A 16,891-nucleotide genomic window follows, 5' to 3' on the forward strand; every position below is an offset into this window, starting at 1 on the left:
GAGGGGGAAAAGAAAATAACAGGAAACTTGATGAGCTGGCGAGGGAATAAAATTTGCATGGAATACTTTGCTGAAATCTTTGGGTTGTGCCCACCGTTTTAGTTCAGTTGCCTCCAGGCAAAAAAGAGGTTTAAGGTGAGGGGGGGGGGGGGGGGAATTTAAAAGAGATTCGTGTGGCAAGTTTTTTCACACAGAGAGTAGATGCCTGGAATGCACTGCCAGGAGAGGTGCCAGAAGCAGCTACGATAGCAAAGATTTAAATGCATTTAGAAAGGTATAAGAAAAGACAAAAGACAGAGGGATGTTGGCCATATGCAGTTTAAATTAGTATCATGGTCATCAGAGACATTATAGGCAGAAGAGACTGCTCCTTTGCTGTGCTGGGCCATGCTCCATGTTCAACAGATTGTCACTCTCTGATATTGTTGCCTCAAATCCAATCCTCAAATCAGTTCTTACAAAAACTCAAAATGGGTCATTGTCAGCCAGTAATGAGGTTATACAGAGCTCCCACTGTAGCCAGCTTTCTACCAGCATTTTATGTAGCATTTAGTAAAACGACACTCTCCAATCTGTCTCCAGTCAGCAATGTTTTACAGGGAGTCACTGGACTGAAGTGAGTGGTATCCAGGCTGATGATGAGAAAGGACACAGGGAGCCTCAACAAGATCAACACTGGGAAAGGGTTGAAGGAAGTTTCTGGATCAACACTGGGAAAGGTTTGAGCGGAGTTTCTGGATCAACACTGGGAAAGGTTTGAGGGGAGTTTCTGGATCAACACTGGGAAAGGTTTGAGCAGAGTTTCTGGATCAACACTGGGAAAGGTTTGAGGGGAGTTTCTGGATCAACACTGGGAAAGGTTTGAGGGGAGTTTCTGGATCATCACAGGGAAAGGACTGAGGGGCGTTTCTGGATTAACACTGGGGAAGGATTGAATGAAGATGGGGAGGTGGGGGAAGCTCCTGACTCAACACTTGGGCAGGTCTGGAGGGTTGGGGGGGTGGAGTTGGTATCTAGATGTTAATGAGACAGGTGATGGGGAGCTCCCAGATTATCACTGGAAAAGGCCTGTGGTAGACTCCGGACACACTGTGACTAGTTGGGGGTTCCCTGGGACAGTAATGGAGTAGGCATCTGGGTGCTCCCAACATCTCCTGAGCAACTGCTGTACTTGATGCATCACCTCTTGTCTCCTATGACATGAACTGGATAACGGAGCCTTCACTGCATGCTGTGGGATCTCTGTGTACCAGCTGGCATGTCCAGCATTGATAGCCAGTACTATTACACAAACAGGGCCCACTAGCAAAGTGAACCCAGCACAGACACAGCACTGACACCAGCAAAGCAAGATGGACATTCAAGAATGACTTGAGCCCATCTAGAACCAATGGACAGCAAAGGCATGAGAGGACATCGTCCTAATGCGGTCGAGTAGGATTGGTGTGGTAAGACAAGGGGGTCAGCATAGGTACAGTACTGTGCAAAAGTCTTAGACACATATATATAGCTAGGGTGCTGAAGACTTTTAAACAATACTATATTTGTTAAGGTGAAGTGGAGAGTGAGTTTGTAAATTTGTCAGGAGCAGTGGATATTGGGAATGACGAGGGTGGAGCACCACGGGAGGGGTGTAGGACAGGTGACAGAGATGGAGTGCCAGGGCCGGGGAGTGACATGGGTCCAGCCCTGAGACACCAGGGAAGGACCTTTGATTCCCAACACTTGGTTTATTAATCATTACAGAATGCCTCTCTGGTACGTCGTGCTCCCTTCCCTCTCCATTCTTCTTTTCCCAATAATAATTCCCCTCTCCCTCTCCCCTTCCCACTCTCAGTCCACAGCAGAGACCCCTATCAGAATCAGGTTTATCATCACTTGCGTATATCATGAAATTTGCATTTTTTTGCAGCAATACATAAAATTACTAAAGTCTGAGCTATACCCATGTGCCTAAGACTTTGCAACAGCACTGTACGTGGGGCCGAAGGGCCTGTACTGTGCTGTACTGTTCTATGTGCTAAATTTCTGCAGATGCGTGATGAACAACATCCCTCAGTGGCTGCATCACTGCCTGGTGTGGAGCCTCCAACGTGCAGGATCAAAAGAGGCTGATGATTTTGTCGAGAGGCCAGCTCCATCATCGGCACGAGCCTCCCCAACATTGAGGGCACCTTCAAGCAGCCGTACGTCAAAAAAGGTGTCATCCATCATTAAGCATTATTAAGGAACTTTACCATCCGAGATAAACCCTCGTCTCGTTACTACCATCAGGGAGTAGGCACACAAGCCAGAACACACACACTCAACATTTTAGGCCCAGCTCCTACCCCTCCGCCATCAGATTTCTGAATGGCCCATCAACCCATGAACACTACCTCACTCTTCCTCTTTTGCACTGTTTACCTTTTTTTGTAACACAGCAATTTTTTACATCCTTCGCTGTACTGCTGCCTCAAAAAAAAATCATGACATACGTCAATGCTAACAAACCTGATCCTGATTCTAATGTGTAGGAACCCATTAGTGAACTGCGTGTCCCAAGAAAGCTGACCTTGTACAAGCTGTCTGAGTCGTTCGAAGTGACTGGGTCTGTGCTGGGAGTCTGTCTTGGCTTCTTGTGATTAAGTGATAAGCCAGATATTTCCCAGATCCAGTCGATTTTACTCAGAGTCGTTTATCAAAGTCTCTTTCTCATACAGCTGCATGACGTTTTTTTCCGGGTCGAAGGGGGTGCAGAGTTCCCACTGAGCCCTTTGTTCACTAATTTGAGAGAATGTTTATGCCAGCACACAGATATTTTATTAACGAGGCCATAAAGAGCTAGGATGTAAATCTTGTTGCCTCAACACATTGACCATTCATTCATTTATTCAATCTAAACAACAGGAAGGAAAGTTCTTCAGCAGAGCACTGTTTCTGAGGGGAGAGTGCTTGCTTGCAAGTATCTTCTCCTTACGGTTCATCCAGCTAATATCTGTGTTTTGGTAAAAGAAGTGTTGCCTTACAACTGAAAAATTTACATTTATTGTGTTTTCCCCCCACACTCTATTAGAGTCAGTGATAGAATTGTTGCAGTGACCTTACCATGGCACAGAAACAGGCCAATCAACCCATCCGGTCCATGCTGGCCCCTCAGCGAGTGATCCCATCTATCCAACAACAGCTCTCATTTTCTCTCTCATACAGGCCTATCAGCATCCTGGTGAAGTTGGAAAAAGTAGGCATTATGGAGACAATTTGTGCTTGTGAACAGGAAGCTGTTAGTATGGAAGGGTTGTATCCTTCATTATATCAATTGTTAGAGTCACAGAGTCAGAATTATACAGGGCACAAACAGTCCCTTTGGGCCAACTCATCCATGCCAACCATTGTACCTTCCCAAGCTAATTTTAGTTGCTTCTATTTAGCCCATATTCCTCTAAACCCTCCCTGTCCACGTACCTACCCAAATGTATTTTAAATGTCGTAATTGTACCCACTTCCCTGGTAACTTGTTCCACCCTCTGTGTGAAAGAGTCATTTTCAGGTTGTCTTAAAGTCTTTCCCTCTAATCTGAGACCAACACCCTTTAGTTTTAGACTGCCCTAACTTGGGGAAAGCATCAGCCAAGTCTTGCAGTCATGTTTGGAGAAGGTATGGACAGCATTACCTGTGGGTCTCAAGTTAAGACAGTAAGACCATAAAACGTAGGAGCAGAATTGGATCATTTGGCCCATGGAGTCTGCTCTTCCATCTGATCGTCTCTGACTTGTTATCCCTCCCTTCCTGTCTTCTCCTTATAACCTTTGCTGCCCTGACTAATCAAGAACCTATCAACCTCCACTTCAAATATACCCAATGACTTGACCTGCACAGCCGTCTGTGGCAATGAATTCTGCAGATTCATCACCCTCTGGCTAAAGCAATTCCTCCTCATCTCTGTTCTAATGGGACACACTTCTATCTGAGGCTGTGCTGTCTGGTGCTAGACTCTCCCGCTACTGGAAATATCCTCTCCACATCCACACTATCTTGGCACTTTAAATTTAGTAGATTTCGATTAGATCCCCCCTCAATCTTCAAAACTCCAGTGAGTACAGGCCCAGAGTCATCAAAAGTTCCTCATACTTTAATCCTTTCAATTGTGGGATCATTCTCATGAACCTCCTCCAGCATATCCTTCTTTTAGATGGGCGGGGGGGGGGGGGTGCAAAAACTGCTCACAGTACTAACCAGAAGACTACAGTCTGTGCGGATTGGTGATAACATCTCCTCTTCGCTGATGATCAACGCTGGCACACCTCAGGGGTGTGTGTTTAGCCCACTGCTCTACTCTCTGTATACACATGACTGTATGGTTAGGCATAGCTCAAATACCATCTACAAATTTGCTGAAGATACAACCATTGTTGGTAGAATCTCAGATGGTGACAAGAGGGTGTACAGGAGTGAAATATGCCAACTAGTGGAATGGTGCCACAGCAACAACCTGGCACTCAACGTCAGTAAAACGAAAGAGCTGATTCTGGACTTCAGGAAAGGTAAGACAAAGGAACACATACGAACCCTCATAGAGGGATCAGAAGTGGAGAGAGTGAGCAACTTCAAGTTCCTGGATGTCAAGATCTCAGGTGACCTAACCTGGTCCCAACATATTGATGTAGTCATAAAGAAGGCAATACTTATTAGGAGTTTGAAGCAATTTGGCATGTCAACAAATACACTCAAAAATTTCTATAGTTGTACTGTAGAGAACATTCTGACAGGCTGCATCACTGTCTGGTATGGAGGGGCTACTGCACAGGACCGAAAGAAGCTGCAGAAGGTTGTAAATCAAGTCAGCTCCATCTTGGACACTAACCTACAAGTTACCCAGGACATCTTTAGGGAGCAGTGTCTCAGAAAGGCAGCGTCCATTATTAAGGACCTCCAGCACCCAGGGCATGACCTTTTCTCATTGTTACCATCAGGTAGGAGGTACAGAGGCCTGAAGGCACACACTCAGCGATTCAGGAAAAGCTTCTTCCCCTCTGCCACCCGATTCCTAAAAAGACATTGAAGCCTTGGACACTAACTCACTTTTTAAAATATGTAGTATTTCTGTTTTTGCACATTTTAAAATAATCTATCCAATATACGTAATTGATTTACTTGTTTATTTATTTTTATTTTTTATTTTATTTATTATTATTATTATTATTTTTCTCTCTCTGCTAGATTACATATTGCATTCAACTGCTGCTGCTAAGTTTACAAATTTCACTTCACATGCTGTTGATAATAAACCTGATTCTGATTTTGAAATGTGGTCTAACCTATTCCTTATAAAATCTCATCATTACATACTTGCTTTTATATTCTAGTCCTCTTGAAATGAATGCTAACATTGCATTTGCCTTCCTCACTACAGACTCAACCTGCAAACTAACCTTTAGGGAATCCCACACTGGGACTCACATGTCCCTTTGCACCTCTGATTTCTGAATTTGCTCCCCGTTTAGAAAATATTCTGAATCTTTATTCCTCTTGCAAGGTGCATGACCACGCACATCCCTACACTGTATTCTATCCACCACTTGTTTACCTGTTCTCCTAATCTGTCCAAGTCTTTCCGCAGATTCTATAGGCAAGAAATTATCTTGGTTTGCTCCTCCTACCCTGTTGCTGCAGGAGACAGAAGTAACATCAGAGGGTTTTCAGAGCACTGGAGCATGGGGGATGTTACTGAGACCGCCTGCACCCACGGACTCCTCAAACCACAGAACCAAAAAAACCAGCCCATACTGGTATGTGAGAAGTGAGTGGGAGACTACAACAGTGACAGCTCAGTCATCACAGCCTCCGTAGGGTATGAGGGAACACAGCCTGTGGCACTTGACCATTGCGGACCTGCAGAGAATTCAAACCTGCAGGAAAGATGAGCCAAGCTTTCCGAGAGGGAGGGTAGCCTGAAGACATGGGCCATATTGTTACCAAGAGAGGAAAATTGATGAGGTCCAGGAAAGAGAAGTTAGGAAGAAAGGAGCATATTAGAATCAAAATCAAGTTTAGTATCACTGACACGTTACATTTGTTGTTTTGTGGCAGCAGTACAATGCAAGACAGAAACATTACTGTACAAAAATAAATAAATATTGCAAAAGAGGAATAATGTTCCTGGGTACATGGAGCATTCAGAAATTTGATGGAGGAGGGGAAGACGTTGAGTGCGTGCCTTCAGGCTCCCTTACATGCATCGTGATGGTAGTTGTTATGTTTTGTAACCCCAGAAACTAATCCAAAGGAAAACACGGAAGCAGGGGATACTGGTGTACTTAGTTTCATTTCTTTAGTGAGGTGCTCATGCATGACTCGTGGCATAATGGTGTATGGTGTTCACAGCTTCTTTCCCACAATGAATTACGTATGCTCAGTCAAACAATTTATTTACAATATTACTCAAATATTACTAAAATATTGAATACACGATAGTCCTCCCTGCTTAGCATTAAACTCTAGCTCAATATAAAATGCACCTTAGCTACGTACACAGTATACTGTTTAATGCAACTAACATATTCACAGCATAGTAAATTTTAAATTGTCCCATTCAGGCTTAAAGATTTAATCGCTGTGGAGGATTTCTTACTCTTGGGGGATACTCAAGGGGGATCACTCTGCTTGGCTTGTGGCTGTGAAACAACCTGAGGTTCTGGGGTCACTCTGTGGTGGTTGTCGGAGTTGACTCTGGGACCGCAGGCGTGGGTCTCATGGTCTGGATATTATTCCTCTCTATCAATTACCTCTGTTCTCCTCAACTGATGGGTGTGTCGTCTCCAGATGATATCAGACACAATCTCCACTGCGTAGGAGAGTGGTCCAGTTCTGTCCTTAATCGCTCCACTTTTGATTACCCCTGTATCCCTTGCCAGGACTGCTTGTACAGGAGTGAACTACCAAACCTTCTCGTTTGAGGAACCCTCAGTTTGTCACAGCTATTTGTCCTGCACTCTCATTCTGAGACTGCATTTGAGGAGATACCAGCCTGCGCACGAGCGGCCCAAGAGCAACATAGCTGATCAGTTGGTTGTGGAGAGTTCTGCATTGGGATAAGCAAGGAGGCAACTGGCAAGCTTCTGATTCAGTGTTAGTGTAGTGTGTTCTACTAACATCGCTCACAGTGCACTCTTCAGACTCTGTACAAACCTTTCCACCAAGCCATTTGTAGCTGGGTAGTACAGTGCAAATGTAACATGTCTTATTCAATTCATTTTCAGGAATGACCGAATCTATTCTGCAACAAACTGTGGTCCATTGTCACTGAACTAAACGTTCTGGAACACAGTTCTTGAGAAGAACACGTCAGCAGTGATCAAGGCTATAATGGGGGCTACATCCACCACTACAGAGCAATTTGTGCCCACGATTGTTCCAGCAGTATCCACATGAATTCTCTGCCAAGACAATGCAGGCCATTCTCCAACACCTTAGTTCTCAGCTTGGATGGTGCTTCAACTCTCAATCCCTGCATAAGGCAACCCCCATCAAGGAAAATTCATCCTGGTGCTGGTAAAAGTTGGGGAACTGGAATTTCTGCTGCACATTCCAGCCATTTTCAGTGATTCTGTAGACCTCAGACAGTGTGGGGTCTCTCTGCCGTAACAGGGAAAATACGTCAAGGAGTGTCCTCTTTCATAAATTTTTCAGGTATTTCCTCTCCCAATGGCAAATGGGACAATCCATCAGCACTTCCAAGATTATTTGTCCACTTAAATTCAATCTTGTAATTTTGTCCTCTGAGAAGCAGAGCCCATCTCTGCATTTGTGTTGCTGCTGTTAGTGGAACACCCTACAGTGGACTGAAAATGGAAACCAGTGATTGATGATCAGTGATGAGGGTAAACTCCCTCACATGCAAGTACTGGCTGGAATATTTTACACCCAAGATCAGACTCAAGGCCTTTCTGTCAATATGCATAACTGTTCTCTGCACTGATAAGGGAACATGATGCAAAGGCTATGCATCACTTATAACGTGACATGACAGCACCTACACCATAAGGGAAACGTCACAGGCAAGCTTCACTGGACAATATGGATCAAAGTGTGTGAGTACTGTGTCTGACGTCATCATTTTCTTTGCCTTTTGAAAGCCATTTCACACTGCTTTGTCCATTACTATTTCTTGCTGATCTGTCGTATTGAGTTCAAGGCGTAGAGCACAATACCAGATTTGGCAGAAACCTGTATTAGTAATTGACAAATCCTAAAAAAGACCGCAACTGTGACACGTCCGTTGGTCTTGGGGCATCCACTACTGCTTGAATTTTCTCAGTGTACTGGTGCCCCACAAGGCTGAGTACGCAGCCCCCTGCTGTACTCACTGTATACCCATGATTGTGTAGCCAAGTTTCCATCAAACTCAATATATAAGTTTGCTGATGACACCACAATTGTAGGCCGTATCTTGGGTAATGATGAGTCTGAGTACAGAGTGGAAATTAAGAACCTGGTGGCATGGTGCGAAGATGATAACCTATCCCCCAACGTCAGCAAGACCAAGGATTTGGTTGTTGACTTCAGAAGGAGTAGCAGACCGCACAACCCCATCTACATCGGTGGTGGTGCACAGGTGGAACAGGTCAAAAGCTTTAAGTTCCTTGGGGTGAATATCACAAATGACCTGACTTGGTCTAACCAAGCAGAATCCACTGCCAAGAAGGCCCACCAGTGCCTTTACTTCCTGAGAAAGCTGAAGAAATTTGGCCTGTCCCCTAAAACCCTCACTAAATTTTATAGATGCACTGTAGAAAGCATTCTTCTAGGGTGCATCACAACCTGGTATGGAAGTTGTCCTGTCCAGGACCGGAAGAAGCCGCAGAAGATCGTGAACATAGCCCAGCACATCACACAAACCAATCTTCCATCCTTGAACTCACTTTACACCGCATGCTGTCGGAGCAGTGCTGCCAGGATAATCAAGGACACAACCCTCCCAGCCAACACACTTTTTGTCCCTCTTCCCTCCGGGAGAAGGTTCAGGAGCTTGAAGATTCGTACGGCCAGATTTGGGAACAGCTTCTTTCCAACTGTGATAAGACTGCTAAACGGATCCTGACCCGGATCTGGGCCGAACCTTCCAAATATCCGGACCTGACTTGCACTACCTTACTTTCCCTTTTCTATTTTCTAATTATGATTTATAATTTAAATTTTTATTATATTTACTTTGATTTGTACTTCAGGGAGCACAAAGCACAGAATCAAATATTGCTGTGATGATTGTACGCTCTAGTATCAATTGTTTGGTGACAATAAAGTAAAGTACTTGTGAAAGCCTTGTGCATCAATAGTGTGACCACAGTAAGTGACTCTTGGTTTAAAGAATTCACACTTGTGTCATGCTCTGAGCCCATAATTTTCTAATCTTTTTAACACTGTATTGAGATTTTGAAGATGTTTCTTGTCAATCTCACCAGTAACAATGCTGTCATCCAGGTAACACTGAAAGCCCGGGTAGCTTTGCAGCACCTGGTCCATGTCATTCTGCCAGAGTGCAGGTGCAGATTCTACTCTAAAAATAAATCTGTCTTAGCAGTAGAGCCCTTTGTGAATGTTTATGGTAGAATTGAAATGCAGAGCCACCTCAGAATGCACAATTGATGAGCTGCACAGAAAAAAACATCATTACTGGAAACGACAGACAACCAATATCTGGTGAGAAACACTTTGGGCTCTTTTTCCATCTCCGTCTGTAAGTAGGCCTCAGCTAAGTCCACTTTGCTCAAGTGTTTTCTTCCAGAAAGATATGCAAAAATATTCTCTATCCTGGGCAGAAGGTATTAATCTACTTTCAGTACTGATTTGATGGCAACCTTAAAATCACCACAGATCCTGACAGACCCATCCTTTTGGCTAATAGGACCACTGGCGTTGTCCATGGGCTCGACTCAACCTTGGAAAGAATTCCTTCAGCATCCATGTAATCTAGCTCACTGGCAACTTTACCACAGATTCTATAAGGAACCGGATGGGCGTTGTAAAAATTGAGCGTGGCATTTTCATTTAACACTTTTTCACCTTTGTTATTTTTGAGTTTTCCAATGCCATTTTTGAACGCTGCTGTGGTATCATCCAGTACTTTTCTTAATTCGCTTTCAATTGACTCTATTGCAAAGGATGTGGCATGCAAATGATGGATGGACCTCCAATCAAGTTGTAGATGTCTCAGTCAGTCATGGCTTCACAACATTGGCCCTCCTGCCTTTACTGCATAAAAGCCCAATGTGACTTCTTGGTTGTTATATTTCACAGGGATTACCTCTTCTCCAGTATAAGTTCTTAGTTGGTATCTGCCAGCTTCAGTTCTGTATCTCTAAAATGCTGTTCAAACTCATTTTGGGGAATGACCAAAACAGCTGAGATATTGTCCCCTTCCATTTTAAGTAATTTGCCATTTACTTCTAGTGTAGCCATATTGCTTGTCTCCTGTTAGTTTTCATATTTCAAATCTTAAGGCTACTCAGATCTTATGTCTCTCACATCATCAACGGCATGCAGATTAGTGCTCTTTTTGAAACAGTAGCAACCTGACCTTTCCTCTTTTTCTCTTTCCTCTGCTGGCCATTTATTTTTGTTTGCCTGGCCTGCTCTTTGTTGCACATTCATCAAGTTTCAACTTTCAACCTGAATCGGTCTGCTGTATGTGAGCCCCTGCCACAACAGTAACACAACTTGTTTGGCTCAGCAGGTTTCTGTTTAGATGTTGTAGTTTTATTTTCCATAGATGCTGCCTGGGCTGTTGAGTTCCTCCAGCATTTTGTGTGTGTTGCTTGGATTTCCAGCACCTGCAGATTTTCTTTTGCTTGCAACTTTGTTCATGCTCACTTCCATTCCTGACTGCAGCTGAATTGCATCTCCGGCTGCTGTTTCCATTGATACAGCAATTTCAACTGCCTTTTTAAATGTGACGTACTTCAATTTGGATCCCTTTTTGAGTGTTTTCTTGCAAGATTCCAGAAACTGAAAAATCTCCTTATGCATCATTAAGCCCAACACTGAACTGACAATGCTCAGACAATTTCTTCACTTCAGGCACATAAGCTTAAGTTGGTACCACCTTTTTCATTCCACTTATGGAGCCTAAATCATTTTACAAACAGCAATGGTTTTGGTTCTAAATGCTCTTGCATTACGTACAGAATATCAGTAAAGCTCATTTCTGCAGCCTAGTTTGGAGCAGTTAAACCTCCAAGCAAACTGTGTGCTTAGAGTTGGACTGTGCCCAATCAGTGAGGATGAGCATGAGAAGAAACTATGTTTTCATTTGGCTTTCTGGCTCAACATTACAAATGGAGAGCTTCGTGGCAGTTTTTCAGAGTTGGACTGCACCCAATCAGTGAACAGGATTCATTAGAAAGGATGCATAAAAATAAGGCAGGGGCAAGCAAAGTGTTTATTGTGTGGGTAGGTGAGTATTGGAGTGGCTTTGTCTCATCAGGCTTGGACGAGGTAAATATCTGGTAAGTTTCTCTTTCTTTTTCTTCTTCTGTGTTCTTCATTCATCTGTTAGTGCAGCAAGAATGGCGCCAGGGGCAGTGTTTTGTTCTGTTCTGCGTGTAAGATGTGGGAATTCTGGGAGACCGCCAGCAACCCGGACAACTTCATCTGCACCAGGCGCATCGAGCCGCAGCTCCTCAGATAACGTGTGAAGGAACTGGAGCTGCAGCTCAATGACTTACGGCTCATACAGGAGACTGAGGAAGAAATAGGAGCTAAAGAGATGTAGTCATACCTAGGATGCAGGAAACAGCTAACCAGGTGACTGTCAGAGAAGGAAGGGAAGTGGGCAGCCAGTACAAAGTACCCCTGTGGCTGTTTCCCTCAATAAATAAGTAGACCATTTTGGATACTGTTGATCTACTGGGGGGAGCCACAGACACTGGCACTGATAAGGGAAAATGATGCAAAGGCTATGGAGTGTTCACTTGCATCGCTTATAACTTGTGACATGACTGCACCTATACAATATGACAAGCATTACAGGCAAGCTTCACCGGACAACGTGGATCAAAGTGTATGAGTACTGTGTCTGATGTCATCATGCTCTTTGTCTTTTGAAAGTCACTTCACTCTGCTTTGTCCATTGCCATTTCTTGCTGATCTGTCGTATTGAGTTCAAGGCGTAGAGCACAATACCAGATTTGGCAGAAACCTGTATTAGTAATTGACAAATCCTAAAAAGGACCACAACTGTGACATGTCCGTTGGTCTTGGGGCATCCACTACTGCTTGAATTTTCTCAGTGTACTTGTGAAAGCCTTGTGCACCAATGGTGTGACCACAGTAAGTGACTCTTGGTTTAAAGAATTCACACTTGTGTCATGCTCTGAACCCGTAATTTTCTAATCTTTTTAACACTGTATTGAGATTTTGAAGATGTTTCTTGACAACCTCACCAGTAACAATGCTTTCATCCAGGTAACACTGAAAGCCCGGGCAGCTTTGCAGCACTTGGTCCACTTTCTGCCAGAGTGCAGGTGCAGATTCTACTTTAAAAAATAAGTCTCTCTTAGCATAAGAACACGTTGTGAATGTTTATGATAGAATTAAGCTGCAGAGCCACCTCAGAATGCACAATTGACACTGACGCTGTTTCTGGTGCTGTGACTGAGAAGAGAAAAGGAGTGAAGGGGACTGCAGTGATGATGGGATATTCTATAGTCAGAGGAATAGAGATGAAATTCTATGTGTGATAGAGACATCTTGAAGGCACATTGCCTCCCAGGTGTCACGGTCAGGGATGTCTCAGATCGGGTCCATGGCATTCTAAAGGGGAAGGGTGAGCAGTGAGAAGTCTTGGTACATATTAGCACCTATGAATGGGTAGTAAACAAGAGAGATTTTAGAGAGCTAGGTAGAAAGCTGAAAAGCAGGACCTCCAAAGTAGTAATCTCTGAATTGTTTCCCATATCATGCACCAGCGAGGGTAAGAAAAGAATGATTTGGCAGATGAATGCATGGCTGAGGAACTGGTGCAAGGGCAAAGTTTCAGATTTATGGATCATTGGGATCTCTTCTGGGGAAGGTACAACCTCTACAAAAGGGACGGGTTGCGCCAGAACCTGAGGGTGACCTTGCAGGAAGGTTTGCTAGAGCTGTTTGGGAAGGCTTACTCTAATTTGGTCGGGGGATGGAACCGGAGTGATAGGGCTGAGGATGGAGCAGCCAATGGGATGAGTTGGAATGTAAAAGAGGGACAAATTGAAAAGGATGATGAACACAGGACTAAAGGTTCTATATTTGGATGCACGGAGTAAACAGAATAAGATAAATGAATGTAGCACAGTTCCACAGGGGTCTGTGTTAGGATCACTTCTTTTTACATTATATGTTAATTATTTAGAATTAATGGCTCTGTGGCCAAATTTGTGGATGATAGTTGAAGGGCAGGAAGTATTGAGGAAGCAGAGAGGCTACAGAAGGACTTAAACAGATTAGGAGAATGGGCAAAGAAGTGGCAGATGGGATACTGTATGGGAAGTGTAAGGCCATGTACTTTGGTAAAGGAAACAAAAGCATAGACTATTTTTTTAAATGGAGAGTAAATTGAAAAAATCTGTGACGCAAAGGGACTTGGGAGTCCTCGTGCAGGATTCCCTAAAGGACGATTTTCAGGTAGGGTCTGTGGCGAGGAAGGCAACTCCATTGTTAGCATTCATTTGGAGAGGATTAGAATAGAAAAGTAAGTATGTAATGTTAAGTCTTTATGAGGAGCTGGTGAGCTCTCACTTGGAGTATTGAGAGCAGTTTTGGGCCCCTTATCTAAGAAAGGATGTGTTGATATTGGTGCGGGTTCAAAGGAGGATCACAAAAATAATTCTGGGACTGAAAAGCTTATCATATGAGAAGTGTTTGATGGCTCTGGAATGGTACTCATTGGAATTTAGAAGAATGAGGGCTGACCTTATTGAAACCTAACGAATGGTGAAAGGCCTTGATAAGGTAGATGTGGAGAGCATGTTTCCTATGGTGGGAGAGTCTAAGACCAGAGGACACTACCTCAGAATAGAGAGACATCCATTTAGAACTGAGATGAAGAGAAATTTAAGGCAGTGATGGATAAATATATGATTAGTCAGAGTATGATCGGATATGGGGGAAGGCAGGAGTGGGGCTGAGACAGAAATGGATCAGCCAAAATGAAATGGCGGAGCATACTCAATGGGCCAAATGGCCTACATCTGCTCCTATATCTTATGGTATTATGGTCTGTTCCTCCTAATGCTCCGAGTAAAGCTGGCGCTCTTTTTTTATTGGCTATTTCATTTGCTTCAAAATACTCTAGTTTGTTCAGTATACATCATCCAGTTATCTGTTGTGCAACTGAACATGTCTATCATTCTGATGTAGCCAGTCTGCTTTTGCTTTATTTAATATTATTATTATTGTCCATTACTCTCTGTTTATGGACCCATGAATTTTGTCTGCTTTCTGCCATTTTTTAAAAAGCTCAAATGCCTCACTTCCCTTCTGAAGGAACATGTGTGTTGCTTTTTTTATAACTTGTATTCCTTTCTCTCCCCTTCTGAAGAAAAGAAACATGCGACACTTCAACAGGTAAGTAGTCATCTCGGGTGCGTCTTAAGACTTCCTTGTCACACTGTTATGTTTTGTAACTCCAGAAACTAATTGAAAGAAAAACACAGGAATATTTGTATACCTCATTTGCTCCTCCTTAGTGAAGCACACATACTATGTGATGGTGTAATAACGTATGCCATTTATGTACTTTTTCCATATAGCACATAATAAATTATGTAACTAAAGAATGCTTAATCAAACAATATATTTACAATATTACTTAATCATTACTGAAACATTGAATACACTACAGTGTAATGAGAAGAGTCCGTGTCCTGGATTGTGGGGGTCTCTGGAAGACAGTCAGCACAAAGGAAGTTCTGGTGGAGGTTATCCATGCTTCATCTCATCCCCGTCATTCCCCTACCTCAGGGAAAGTTCCACTGATGGAAGACAAGTCTGAGAAATTCCTGCCATCAAACCTTGCTTCTCTCTCCTGTACTGCAAGCCAGGGCGACCTTGACACCCATGGGCAAAGCTGTTCACATCCCACTCTAACTGAGTCTGTAGTCACTGTGGCTGAATTCAGTTTCTGTTTCAGAGACAGCAGATAATGTTTGTCTGGATGTTTGCCTGAAGCTACTGACTCACCCCTAGGTCTGCCAAGGTGGCTTGCTACATGTTTCCTGCTTGTTAATTCTGTGTGTGTGGCCACTACCACCAGGGCAAATGCTTGCTTATTCCATATTGCAGTCTGAGGTGCTGTACGGAACATAGACATGACAGTTTTAAAATGTGGCATAGGTCTACAGCTCCTCAGTTCCATCTGTCAAGTGAAGCTCCCTGCCAGCACATCATGTCTTTGCAGCTTAACCAGGAACTTTTGGTATTTGGTATCGTCTGGTATGTCATCAAAGACAATGACAAATTTCTACAGATCTACTCTGGATAGCTTTCTGACTGGTTGCATCACTGCCTGGCATGGAGGAGCCAATGTACAGCATCAGAAGTGGCTGCAGAGGCTTCTAGAACAAGCCAACTTCATCACAGGCACAAGACTCCCCACTATGGAGAGCATTTTCAAACAGCAAGGCCTCAAGAAGGCAGCATCCATCATTAAGGGCCTCCATCACACAGGACATGCCCTCACCATCAGAGGAGTGGTACAGGAGCCTGAAGACCCACACTCAATCTTCTTGGGATAGCTTCTTCCCCTCTGCCATCAGATCGCTGAATGGTCTTTGAACACAACCTTGCTATTCCTCTTTTGCTTTATTTATTTATTTTATTTTTATTTATAATTTTGCACTGGATTTCTGCCACTAAACTACAAGTTTTATGACATATGCCATATGATAATAAACCTGATTCTGATTCTGATTCCAGTTATTCACCTGGTTTATTAAGAACTGGACAGCACAACCAGCAGCGGCCCTGACTCAGAACACCAGAGAGCCACTGTCACAATGTGCATTGGCAATGTTGAACCAAAGACAGACTCCGATGTGGACATGGCAACCAGAGTTTATTCACAAGAATTCCAACAGAACATCAGTGTATCGGCCGAGCAACACCGCGAAGTGTAACTTTCTCAGAACTAGAGTTAGCACTGATTGGGTGTCCGCTTAAATAATACAAGTATCACGGAATCTCCAAGCCTGTCAAAATAAATGGAGAGCACCAGGAAACCATATTACAAAGAGCTAGTCACTCAAGAAATACACAAGGAAATCGAACGATTAACGACTCCCATTAAACAAGAATTAACCATTTCACATGTTCCAATAGCCATCTTTCTGGCTCCCCACACAGGCCCAAGGTGCTCATTACACCTGTGTTCAGTGCTGAGCTCTGTGTGGAGTTTGCACATTCTTCCTGTGACCACGTGGACCTCCCCAGGTGCTCCTGCTCATCCCCATCCCCAAAGATGTGCGGTTCATTGTTCAACTTGCCTCTTGAGTGTAGCTGAGTGGTAGAATCTGGGAGCAGTTGATGGGAATGTGGGTTGATTAAGGGGTAAAAATGAGTATTTGTTGAAGTGATGGGAAGAAGAGCCTGTTTTTGCTCCATGAATCTCATGAAACCCGTCCATGGGGTAACAACACAGCGTAGCAGGTAGCGTAAATCTGTTGCAGCGCAAACAGCCTCTGTTCAATTACGCCACTGTCTGTAAGATATTTGTGCAAACTCCCCATGACCATGTGGATGTCCTCGGCTGCTCCAGTTTCCACCAACATTAAAAAGACTTGTGGGCTGAATCGCAGTGTAACACTGGGACAAATTTGAAAAGGCTGATGAATACAGGACTAAAGGTGTCGTACTTGAATGCACGCAGTATACGGAATAA

This window comes from Hemitrygon akajei, chromosome 10, assembly GCF_048418815.1.
Source record: "Hemitrygon akajei chromosome 10, sHemAka1.3, whole genome shotgun sequence".
Lineage (NCBI taxonomy): Eukaryota > Metazoa > Chordata > Chondrichthyes > Myliobatiformes > Dasyatidae > Hemitrygon > Hemitrygon akajei.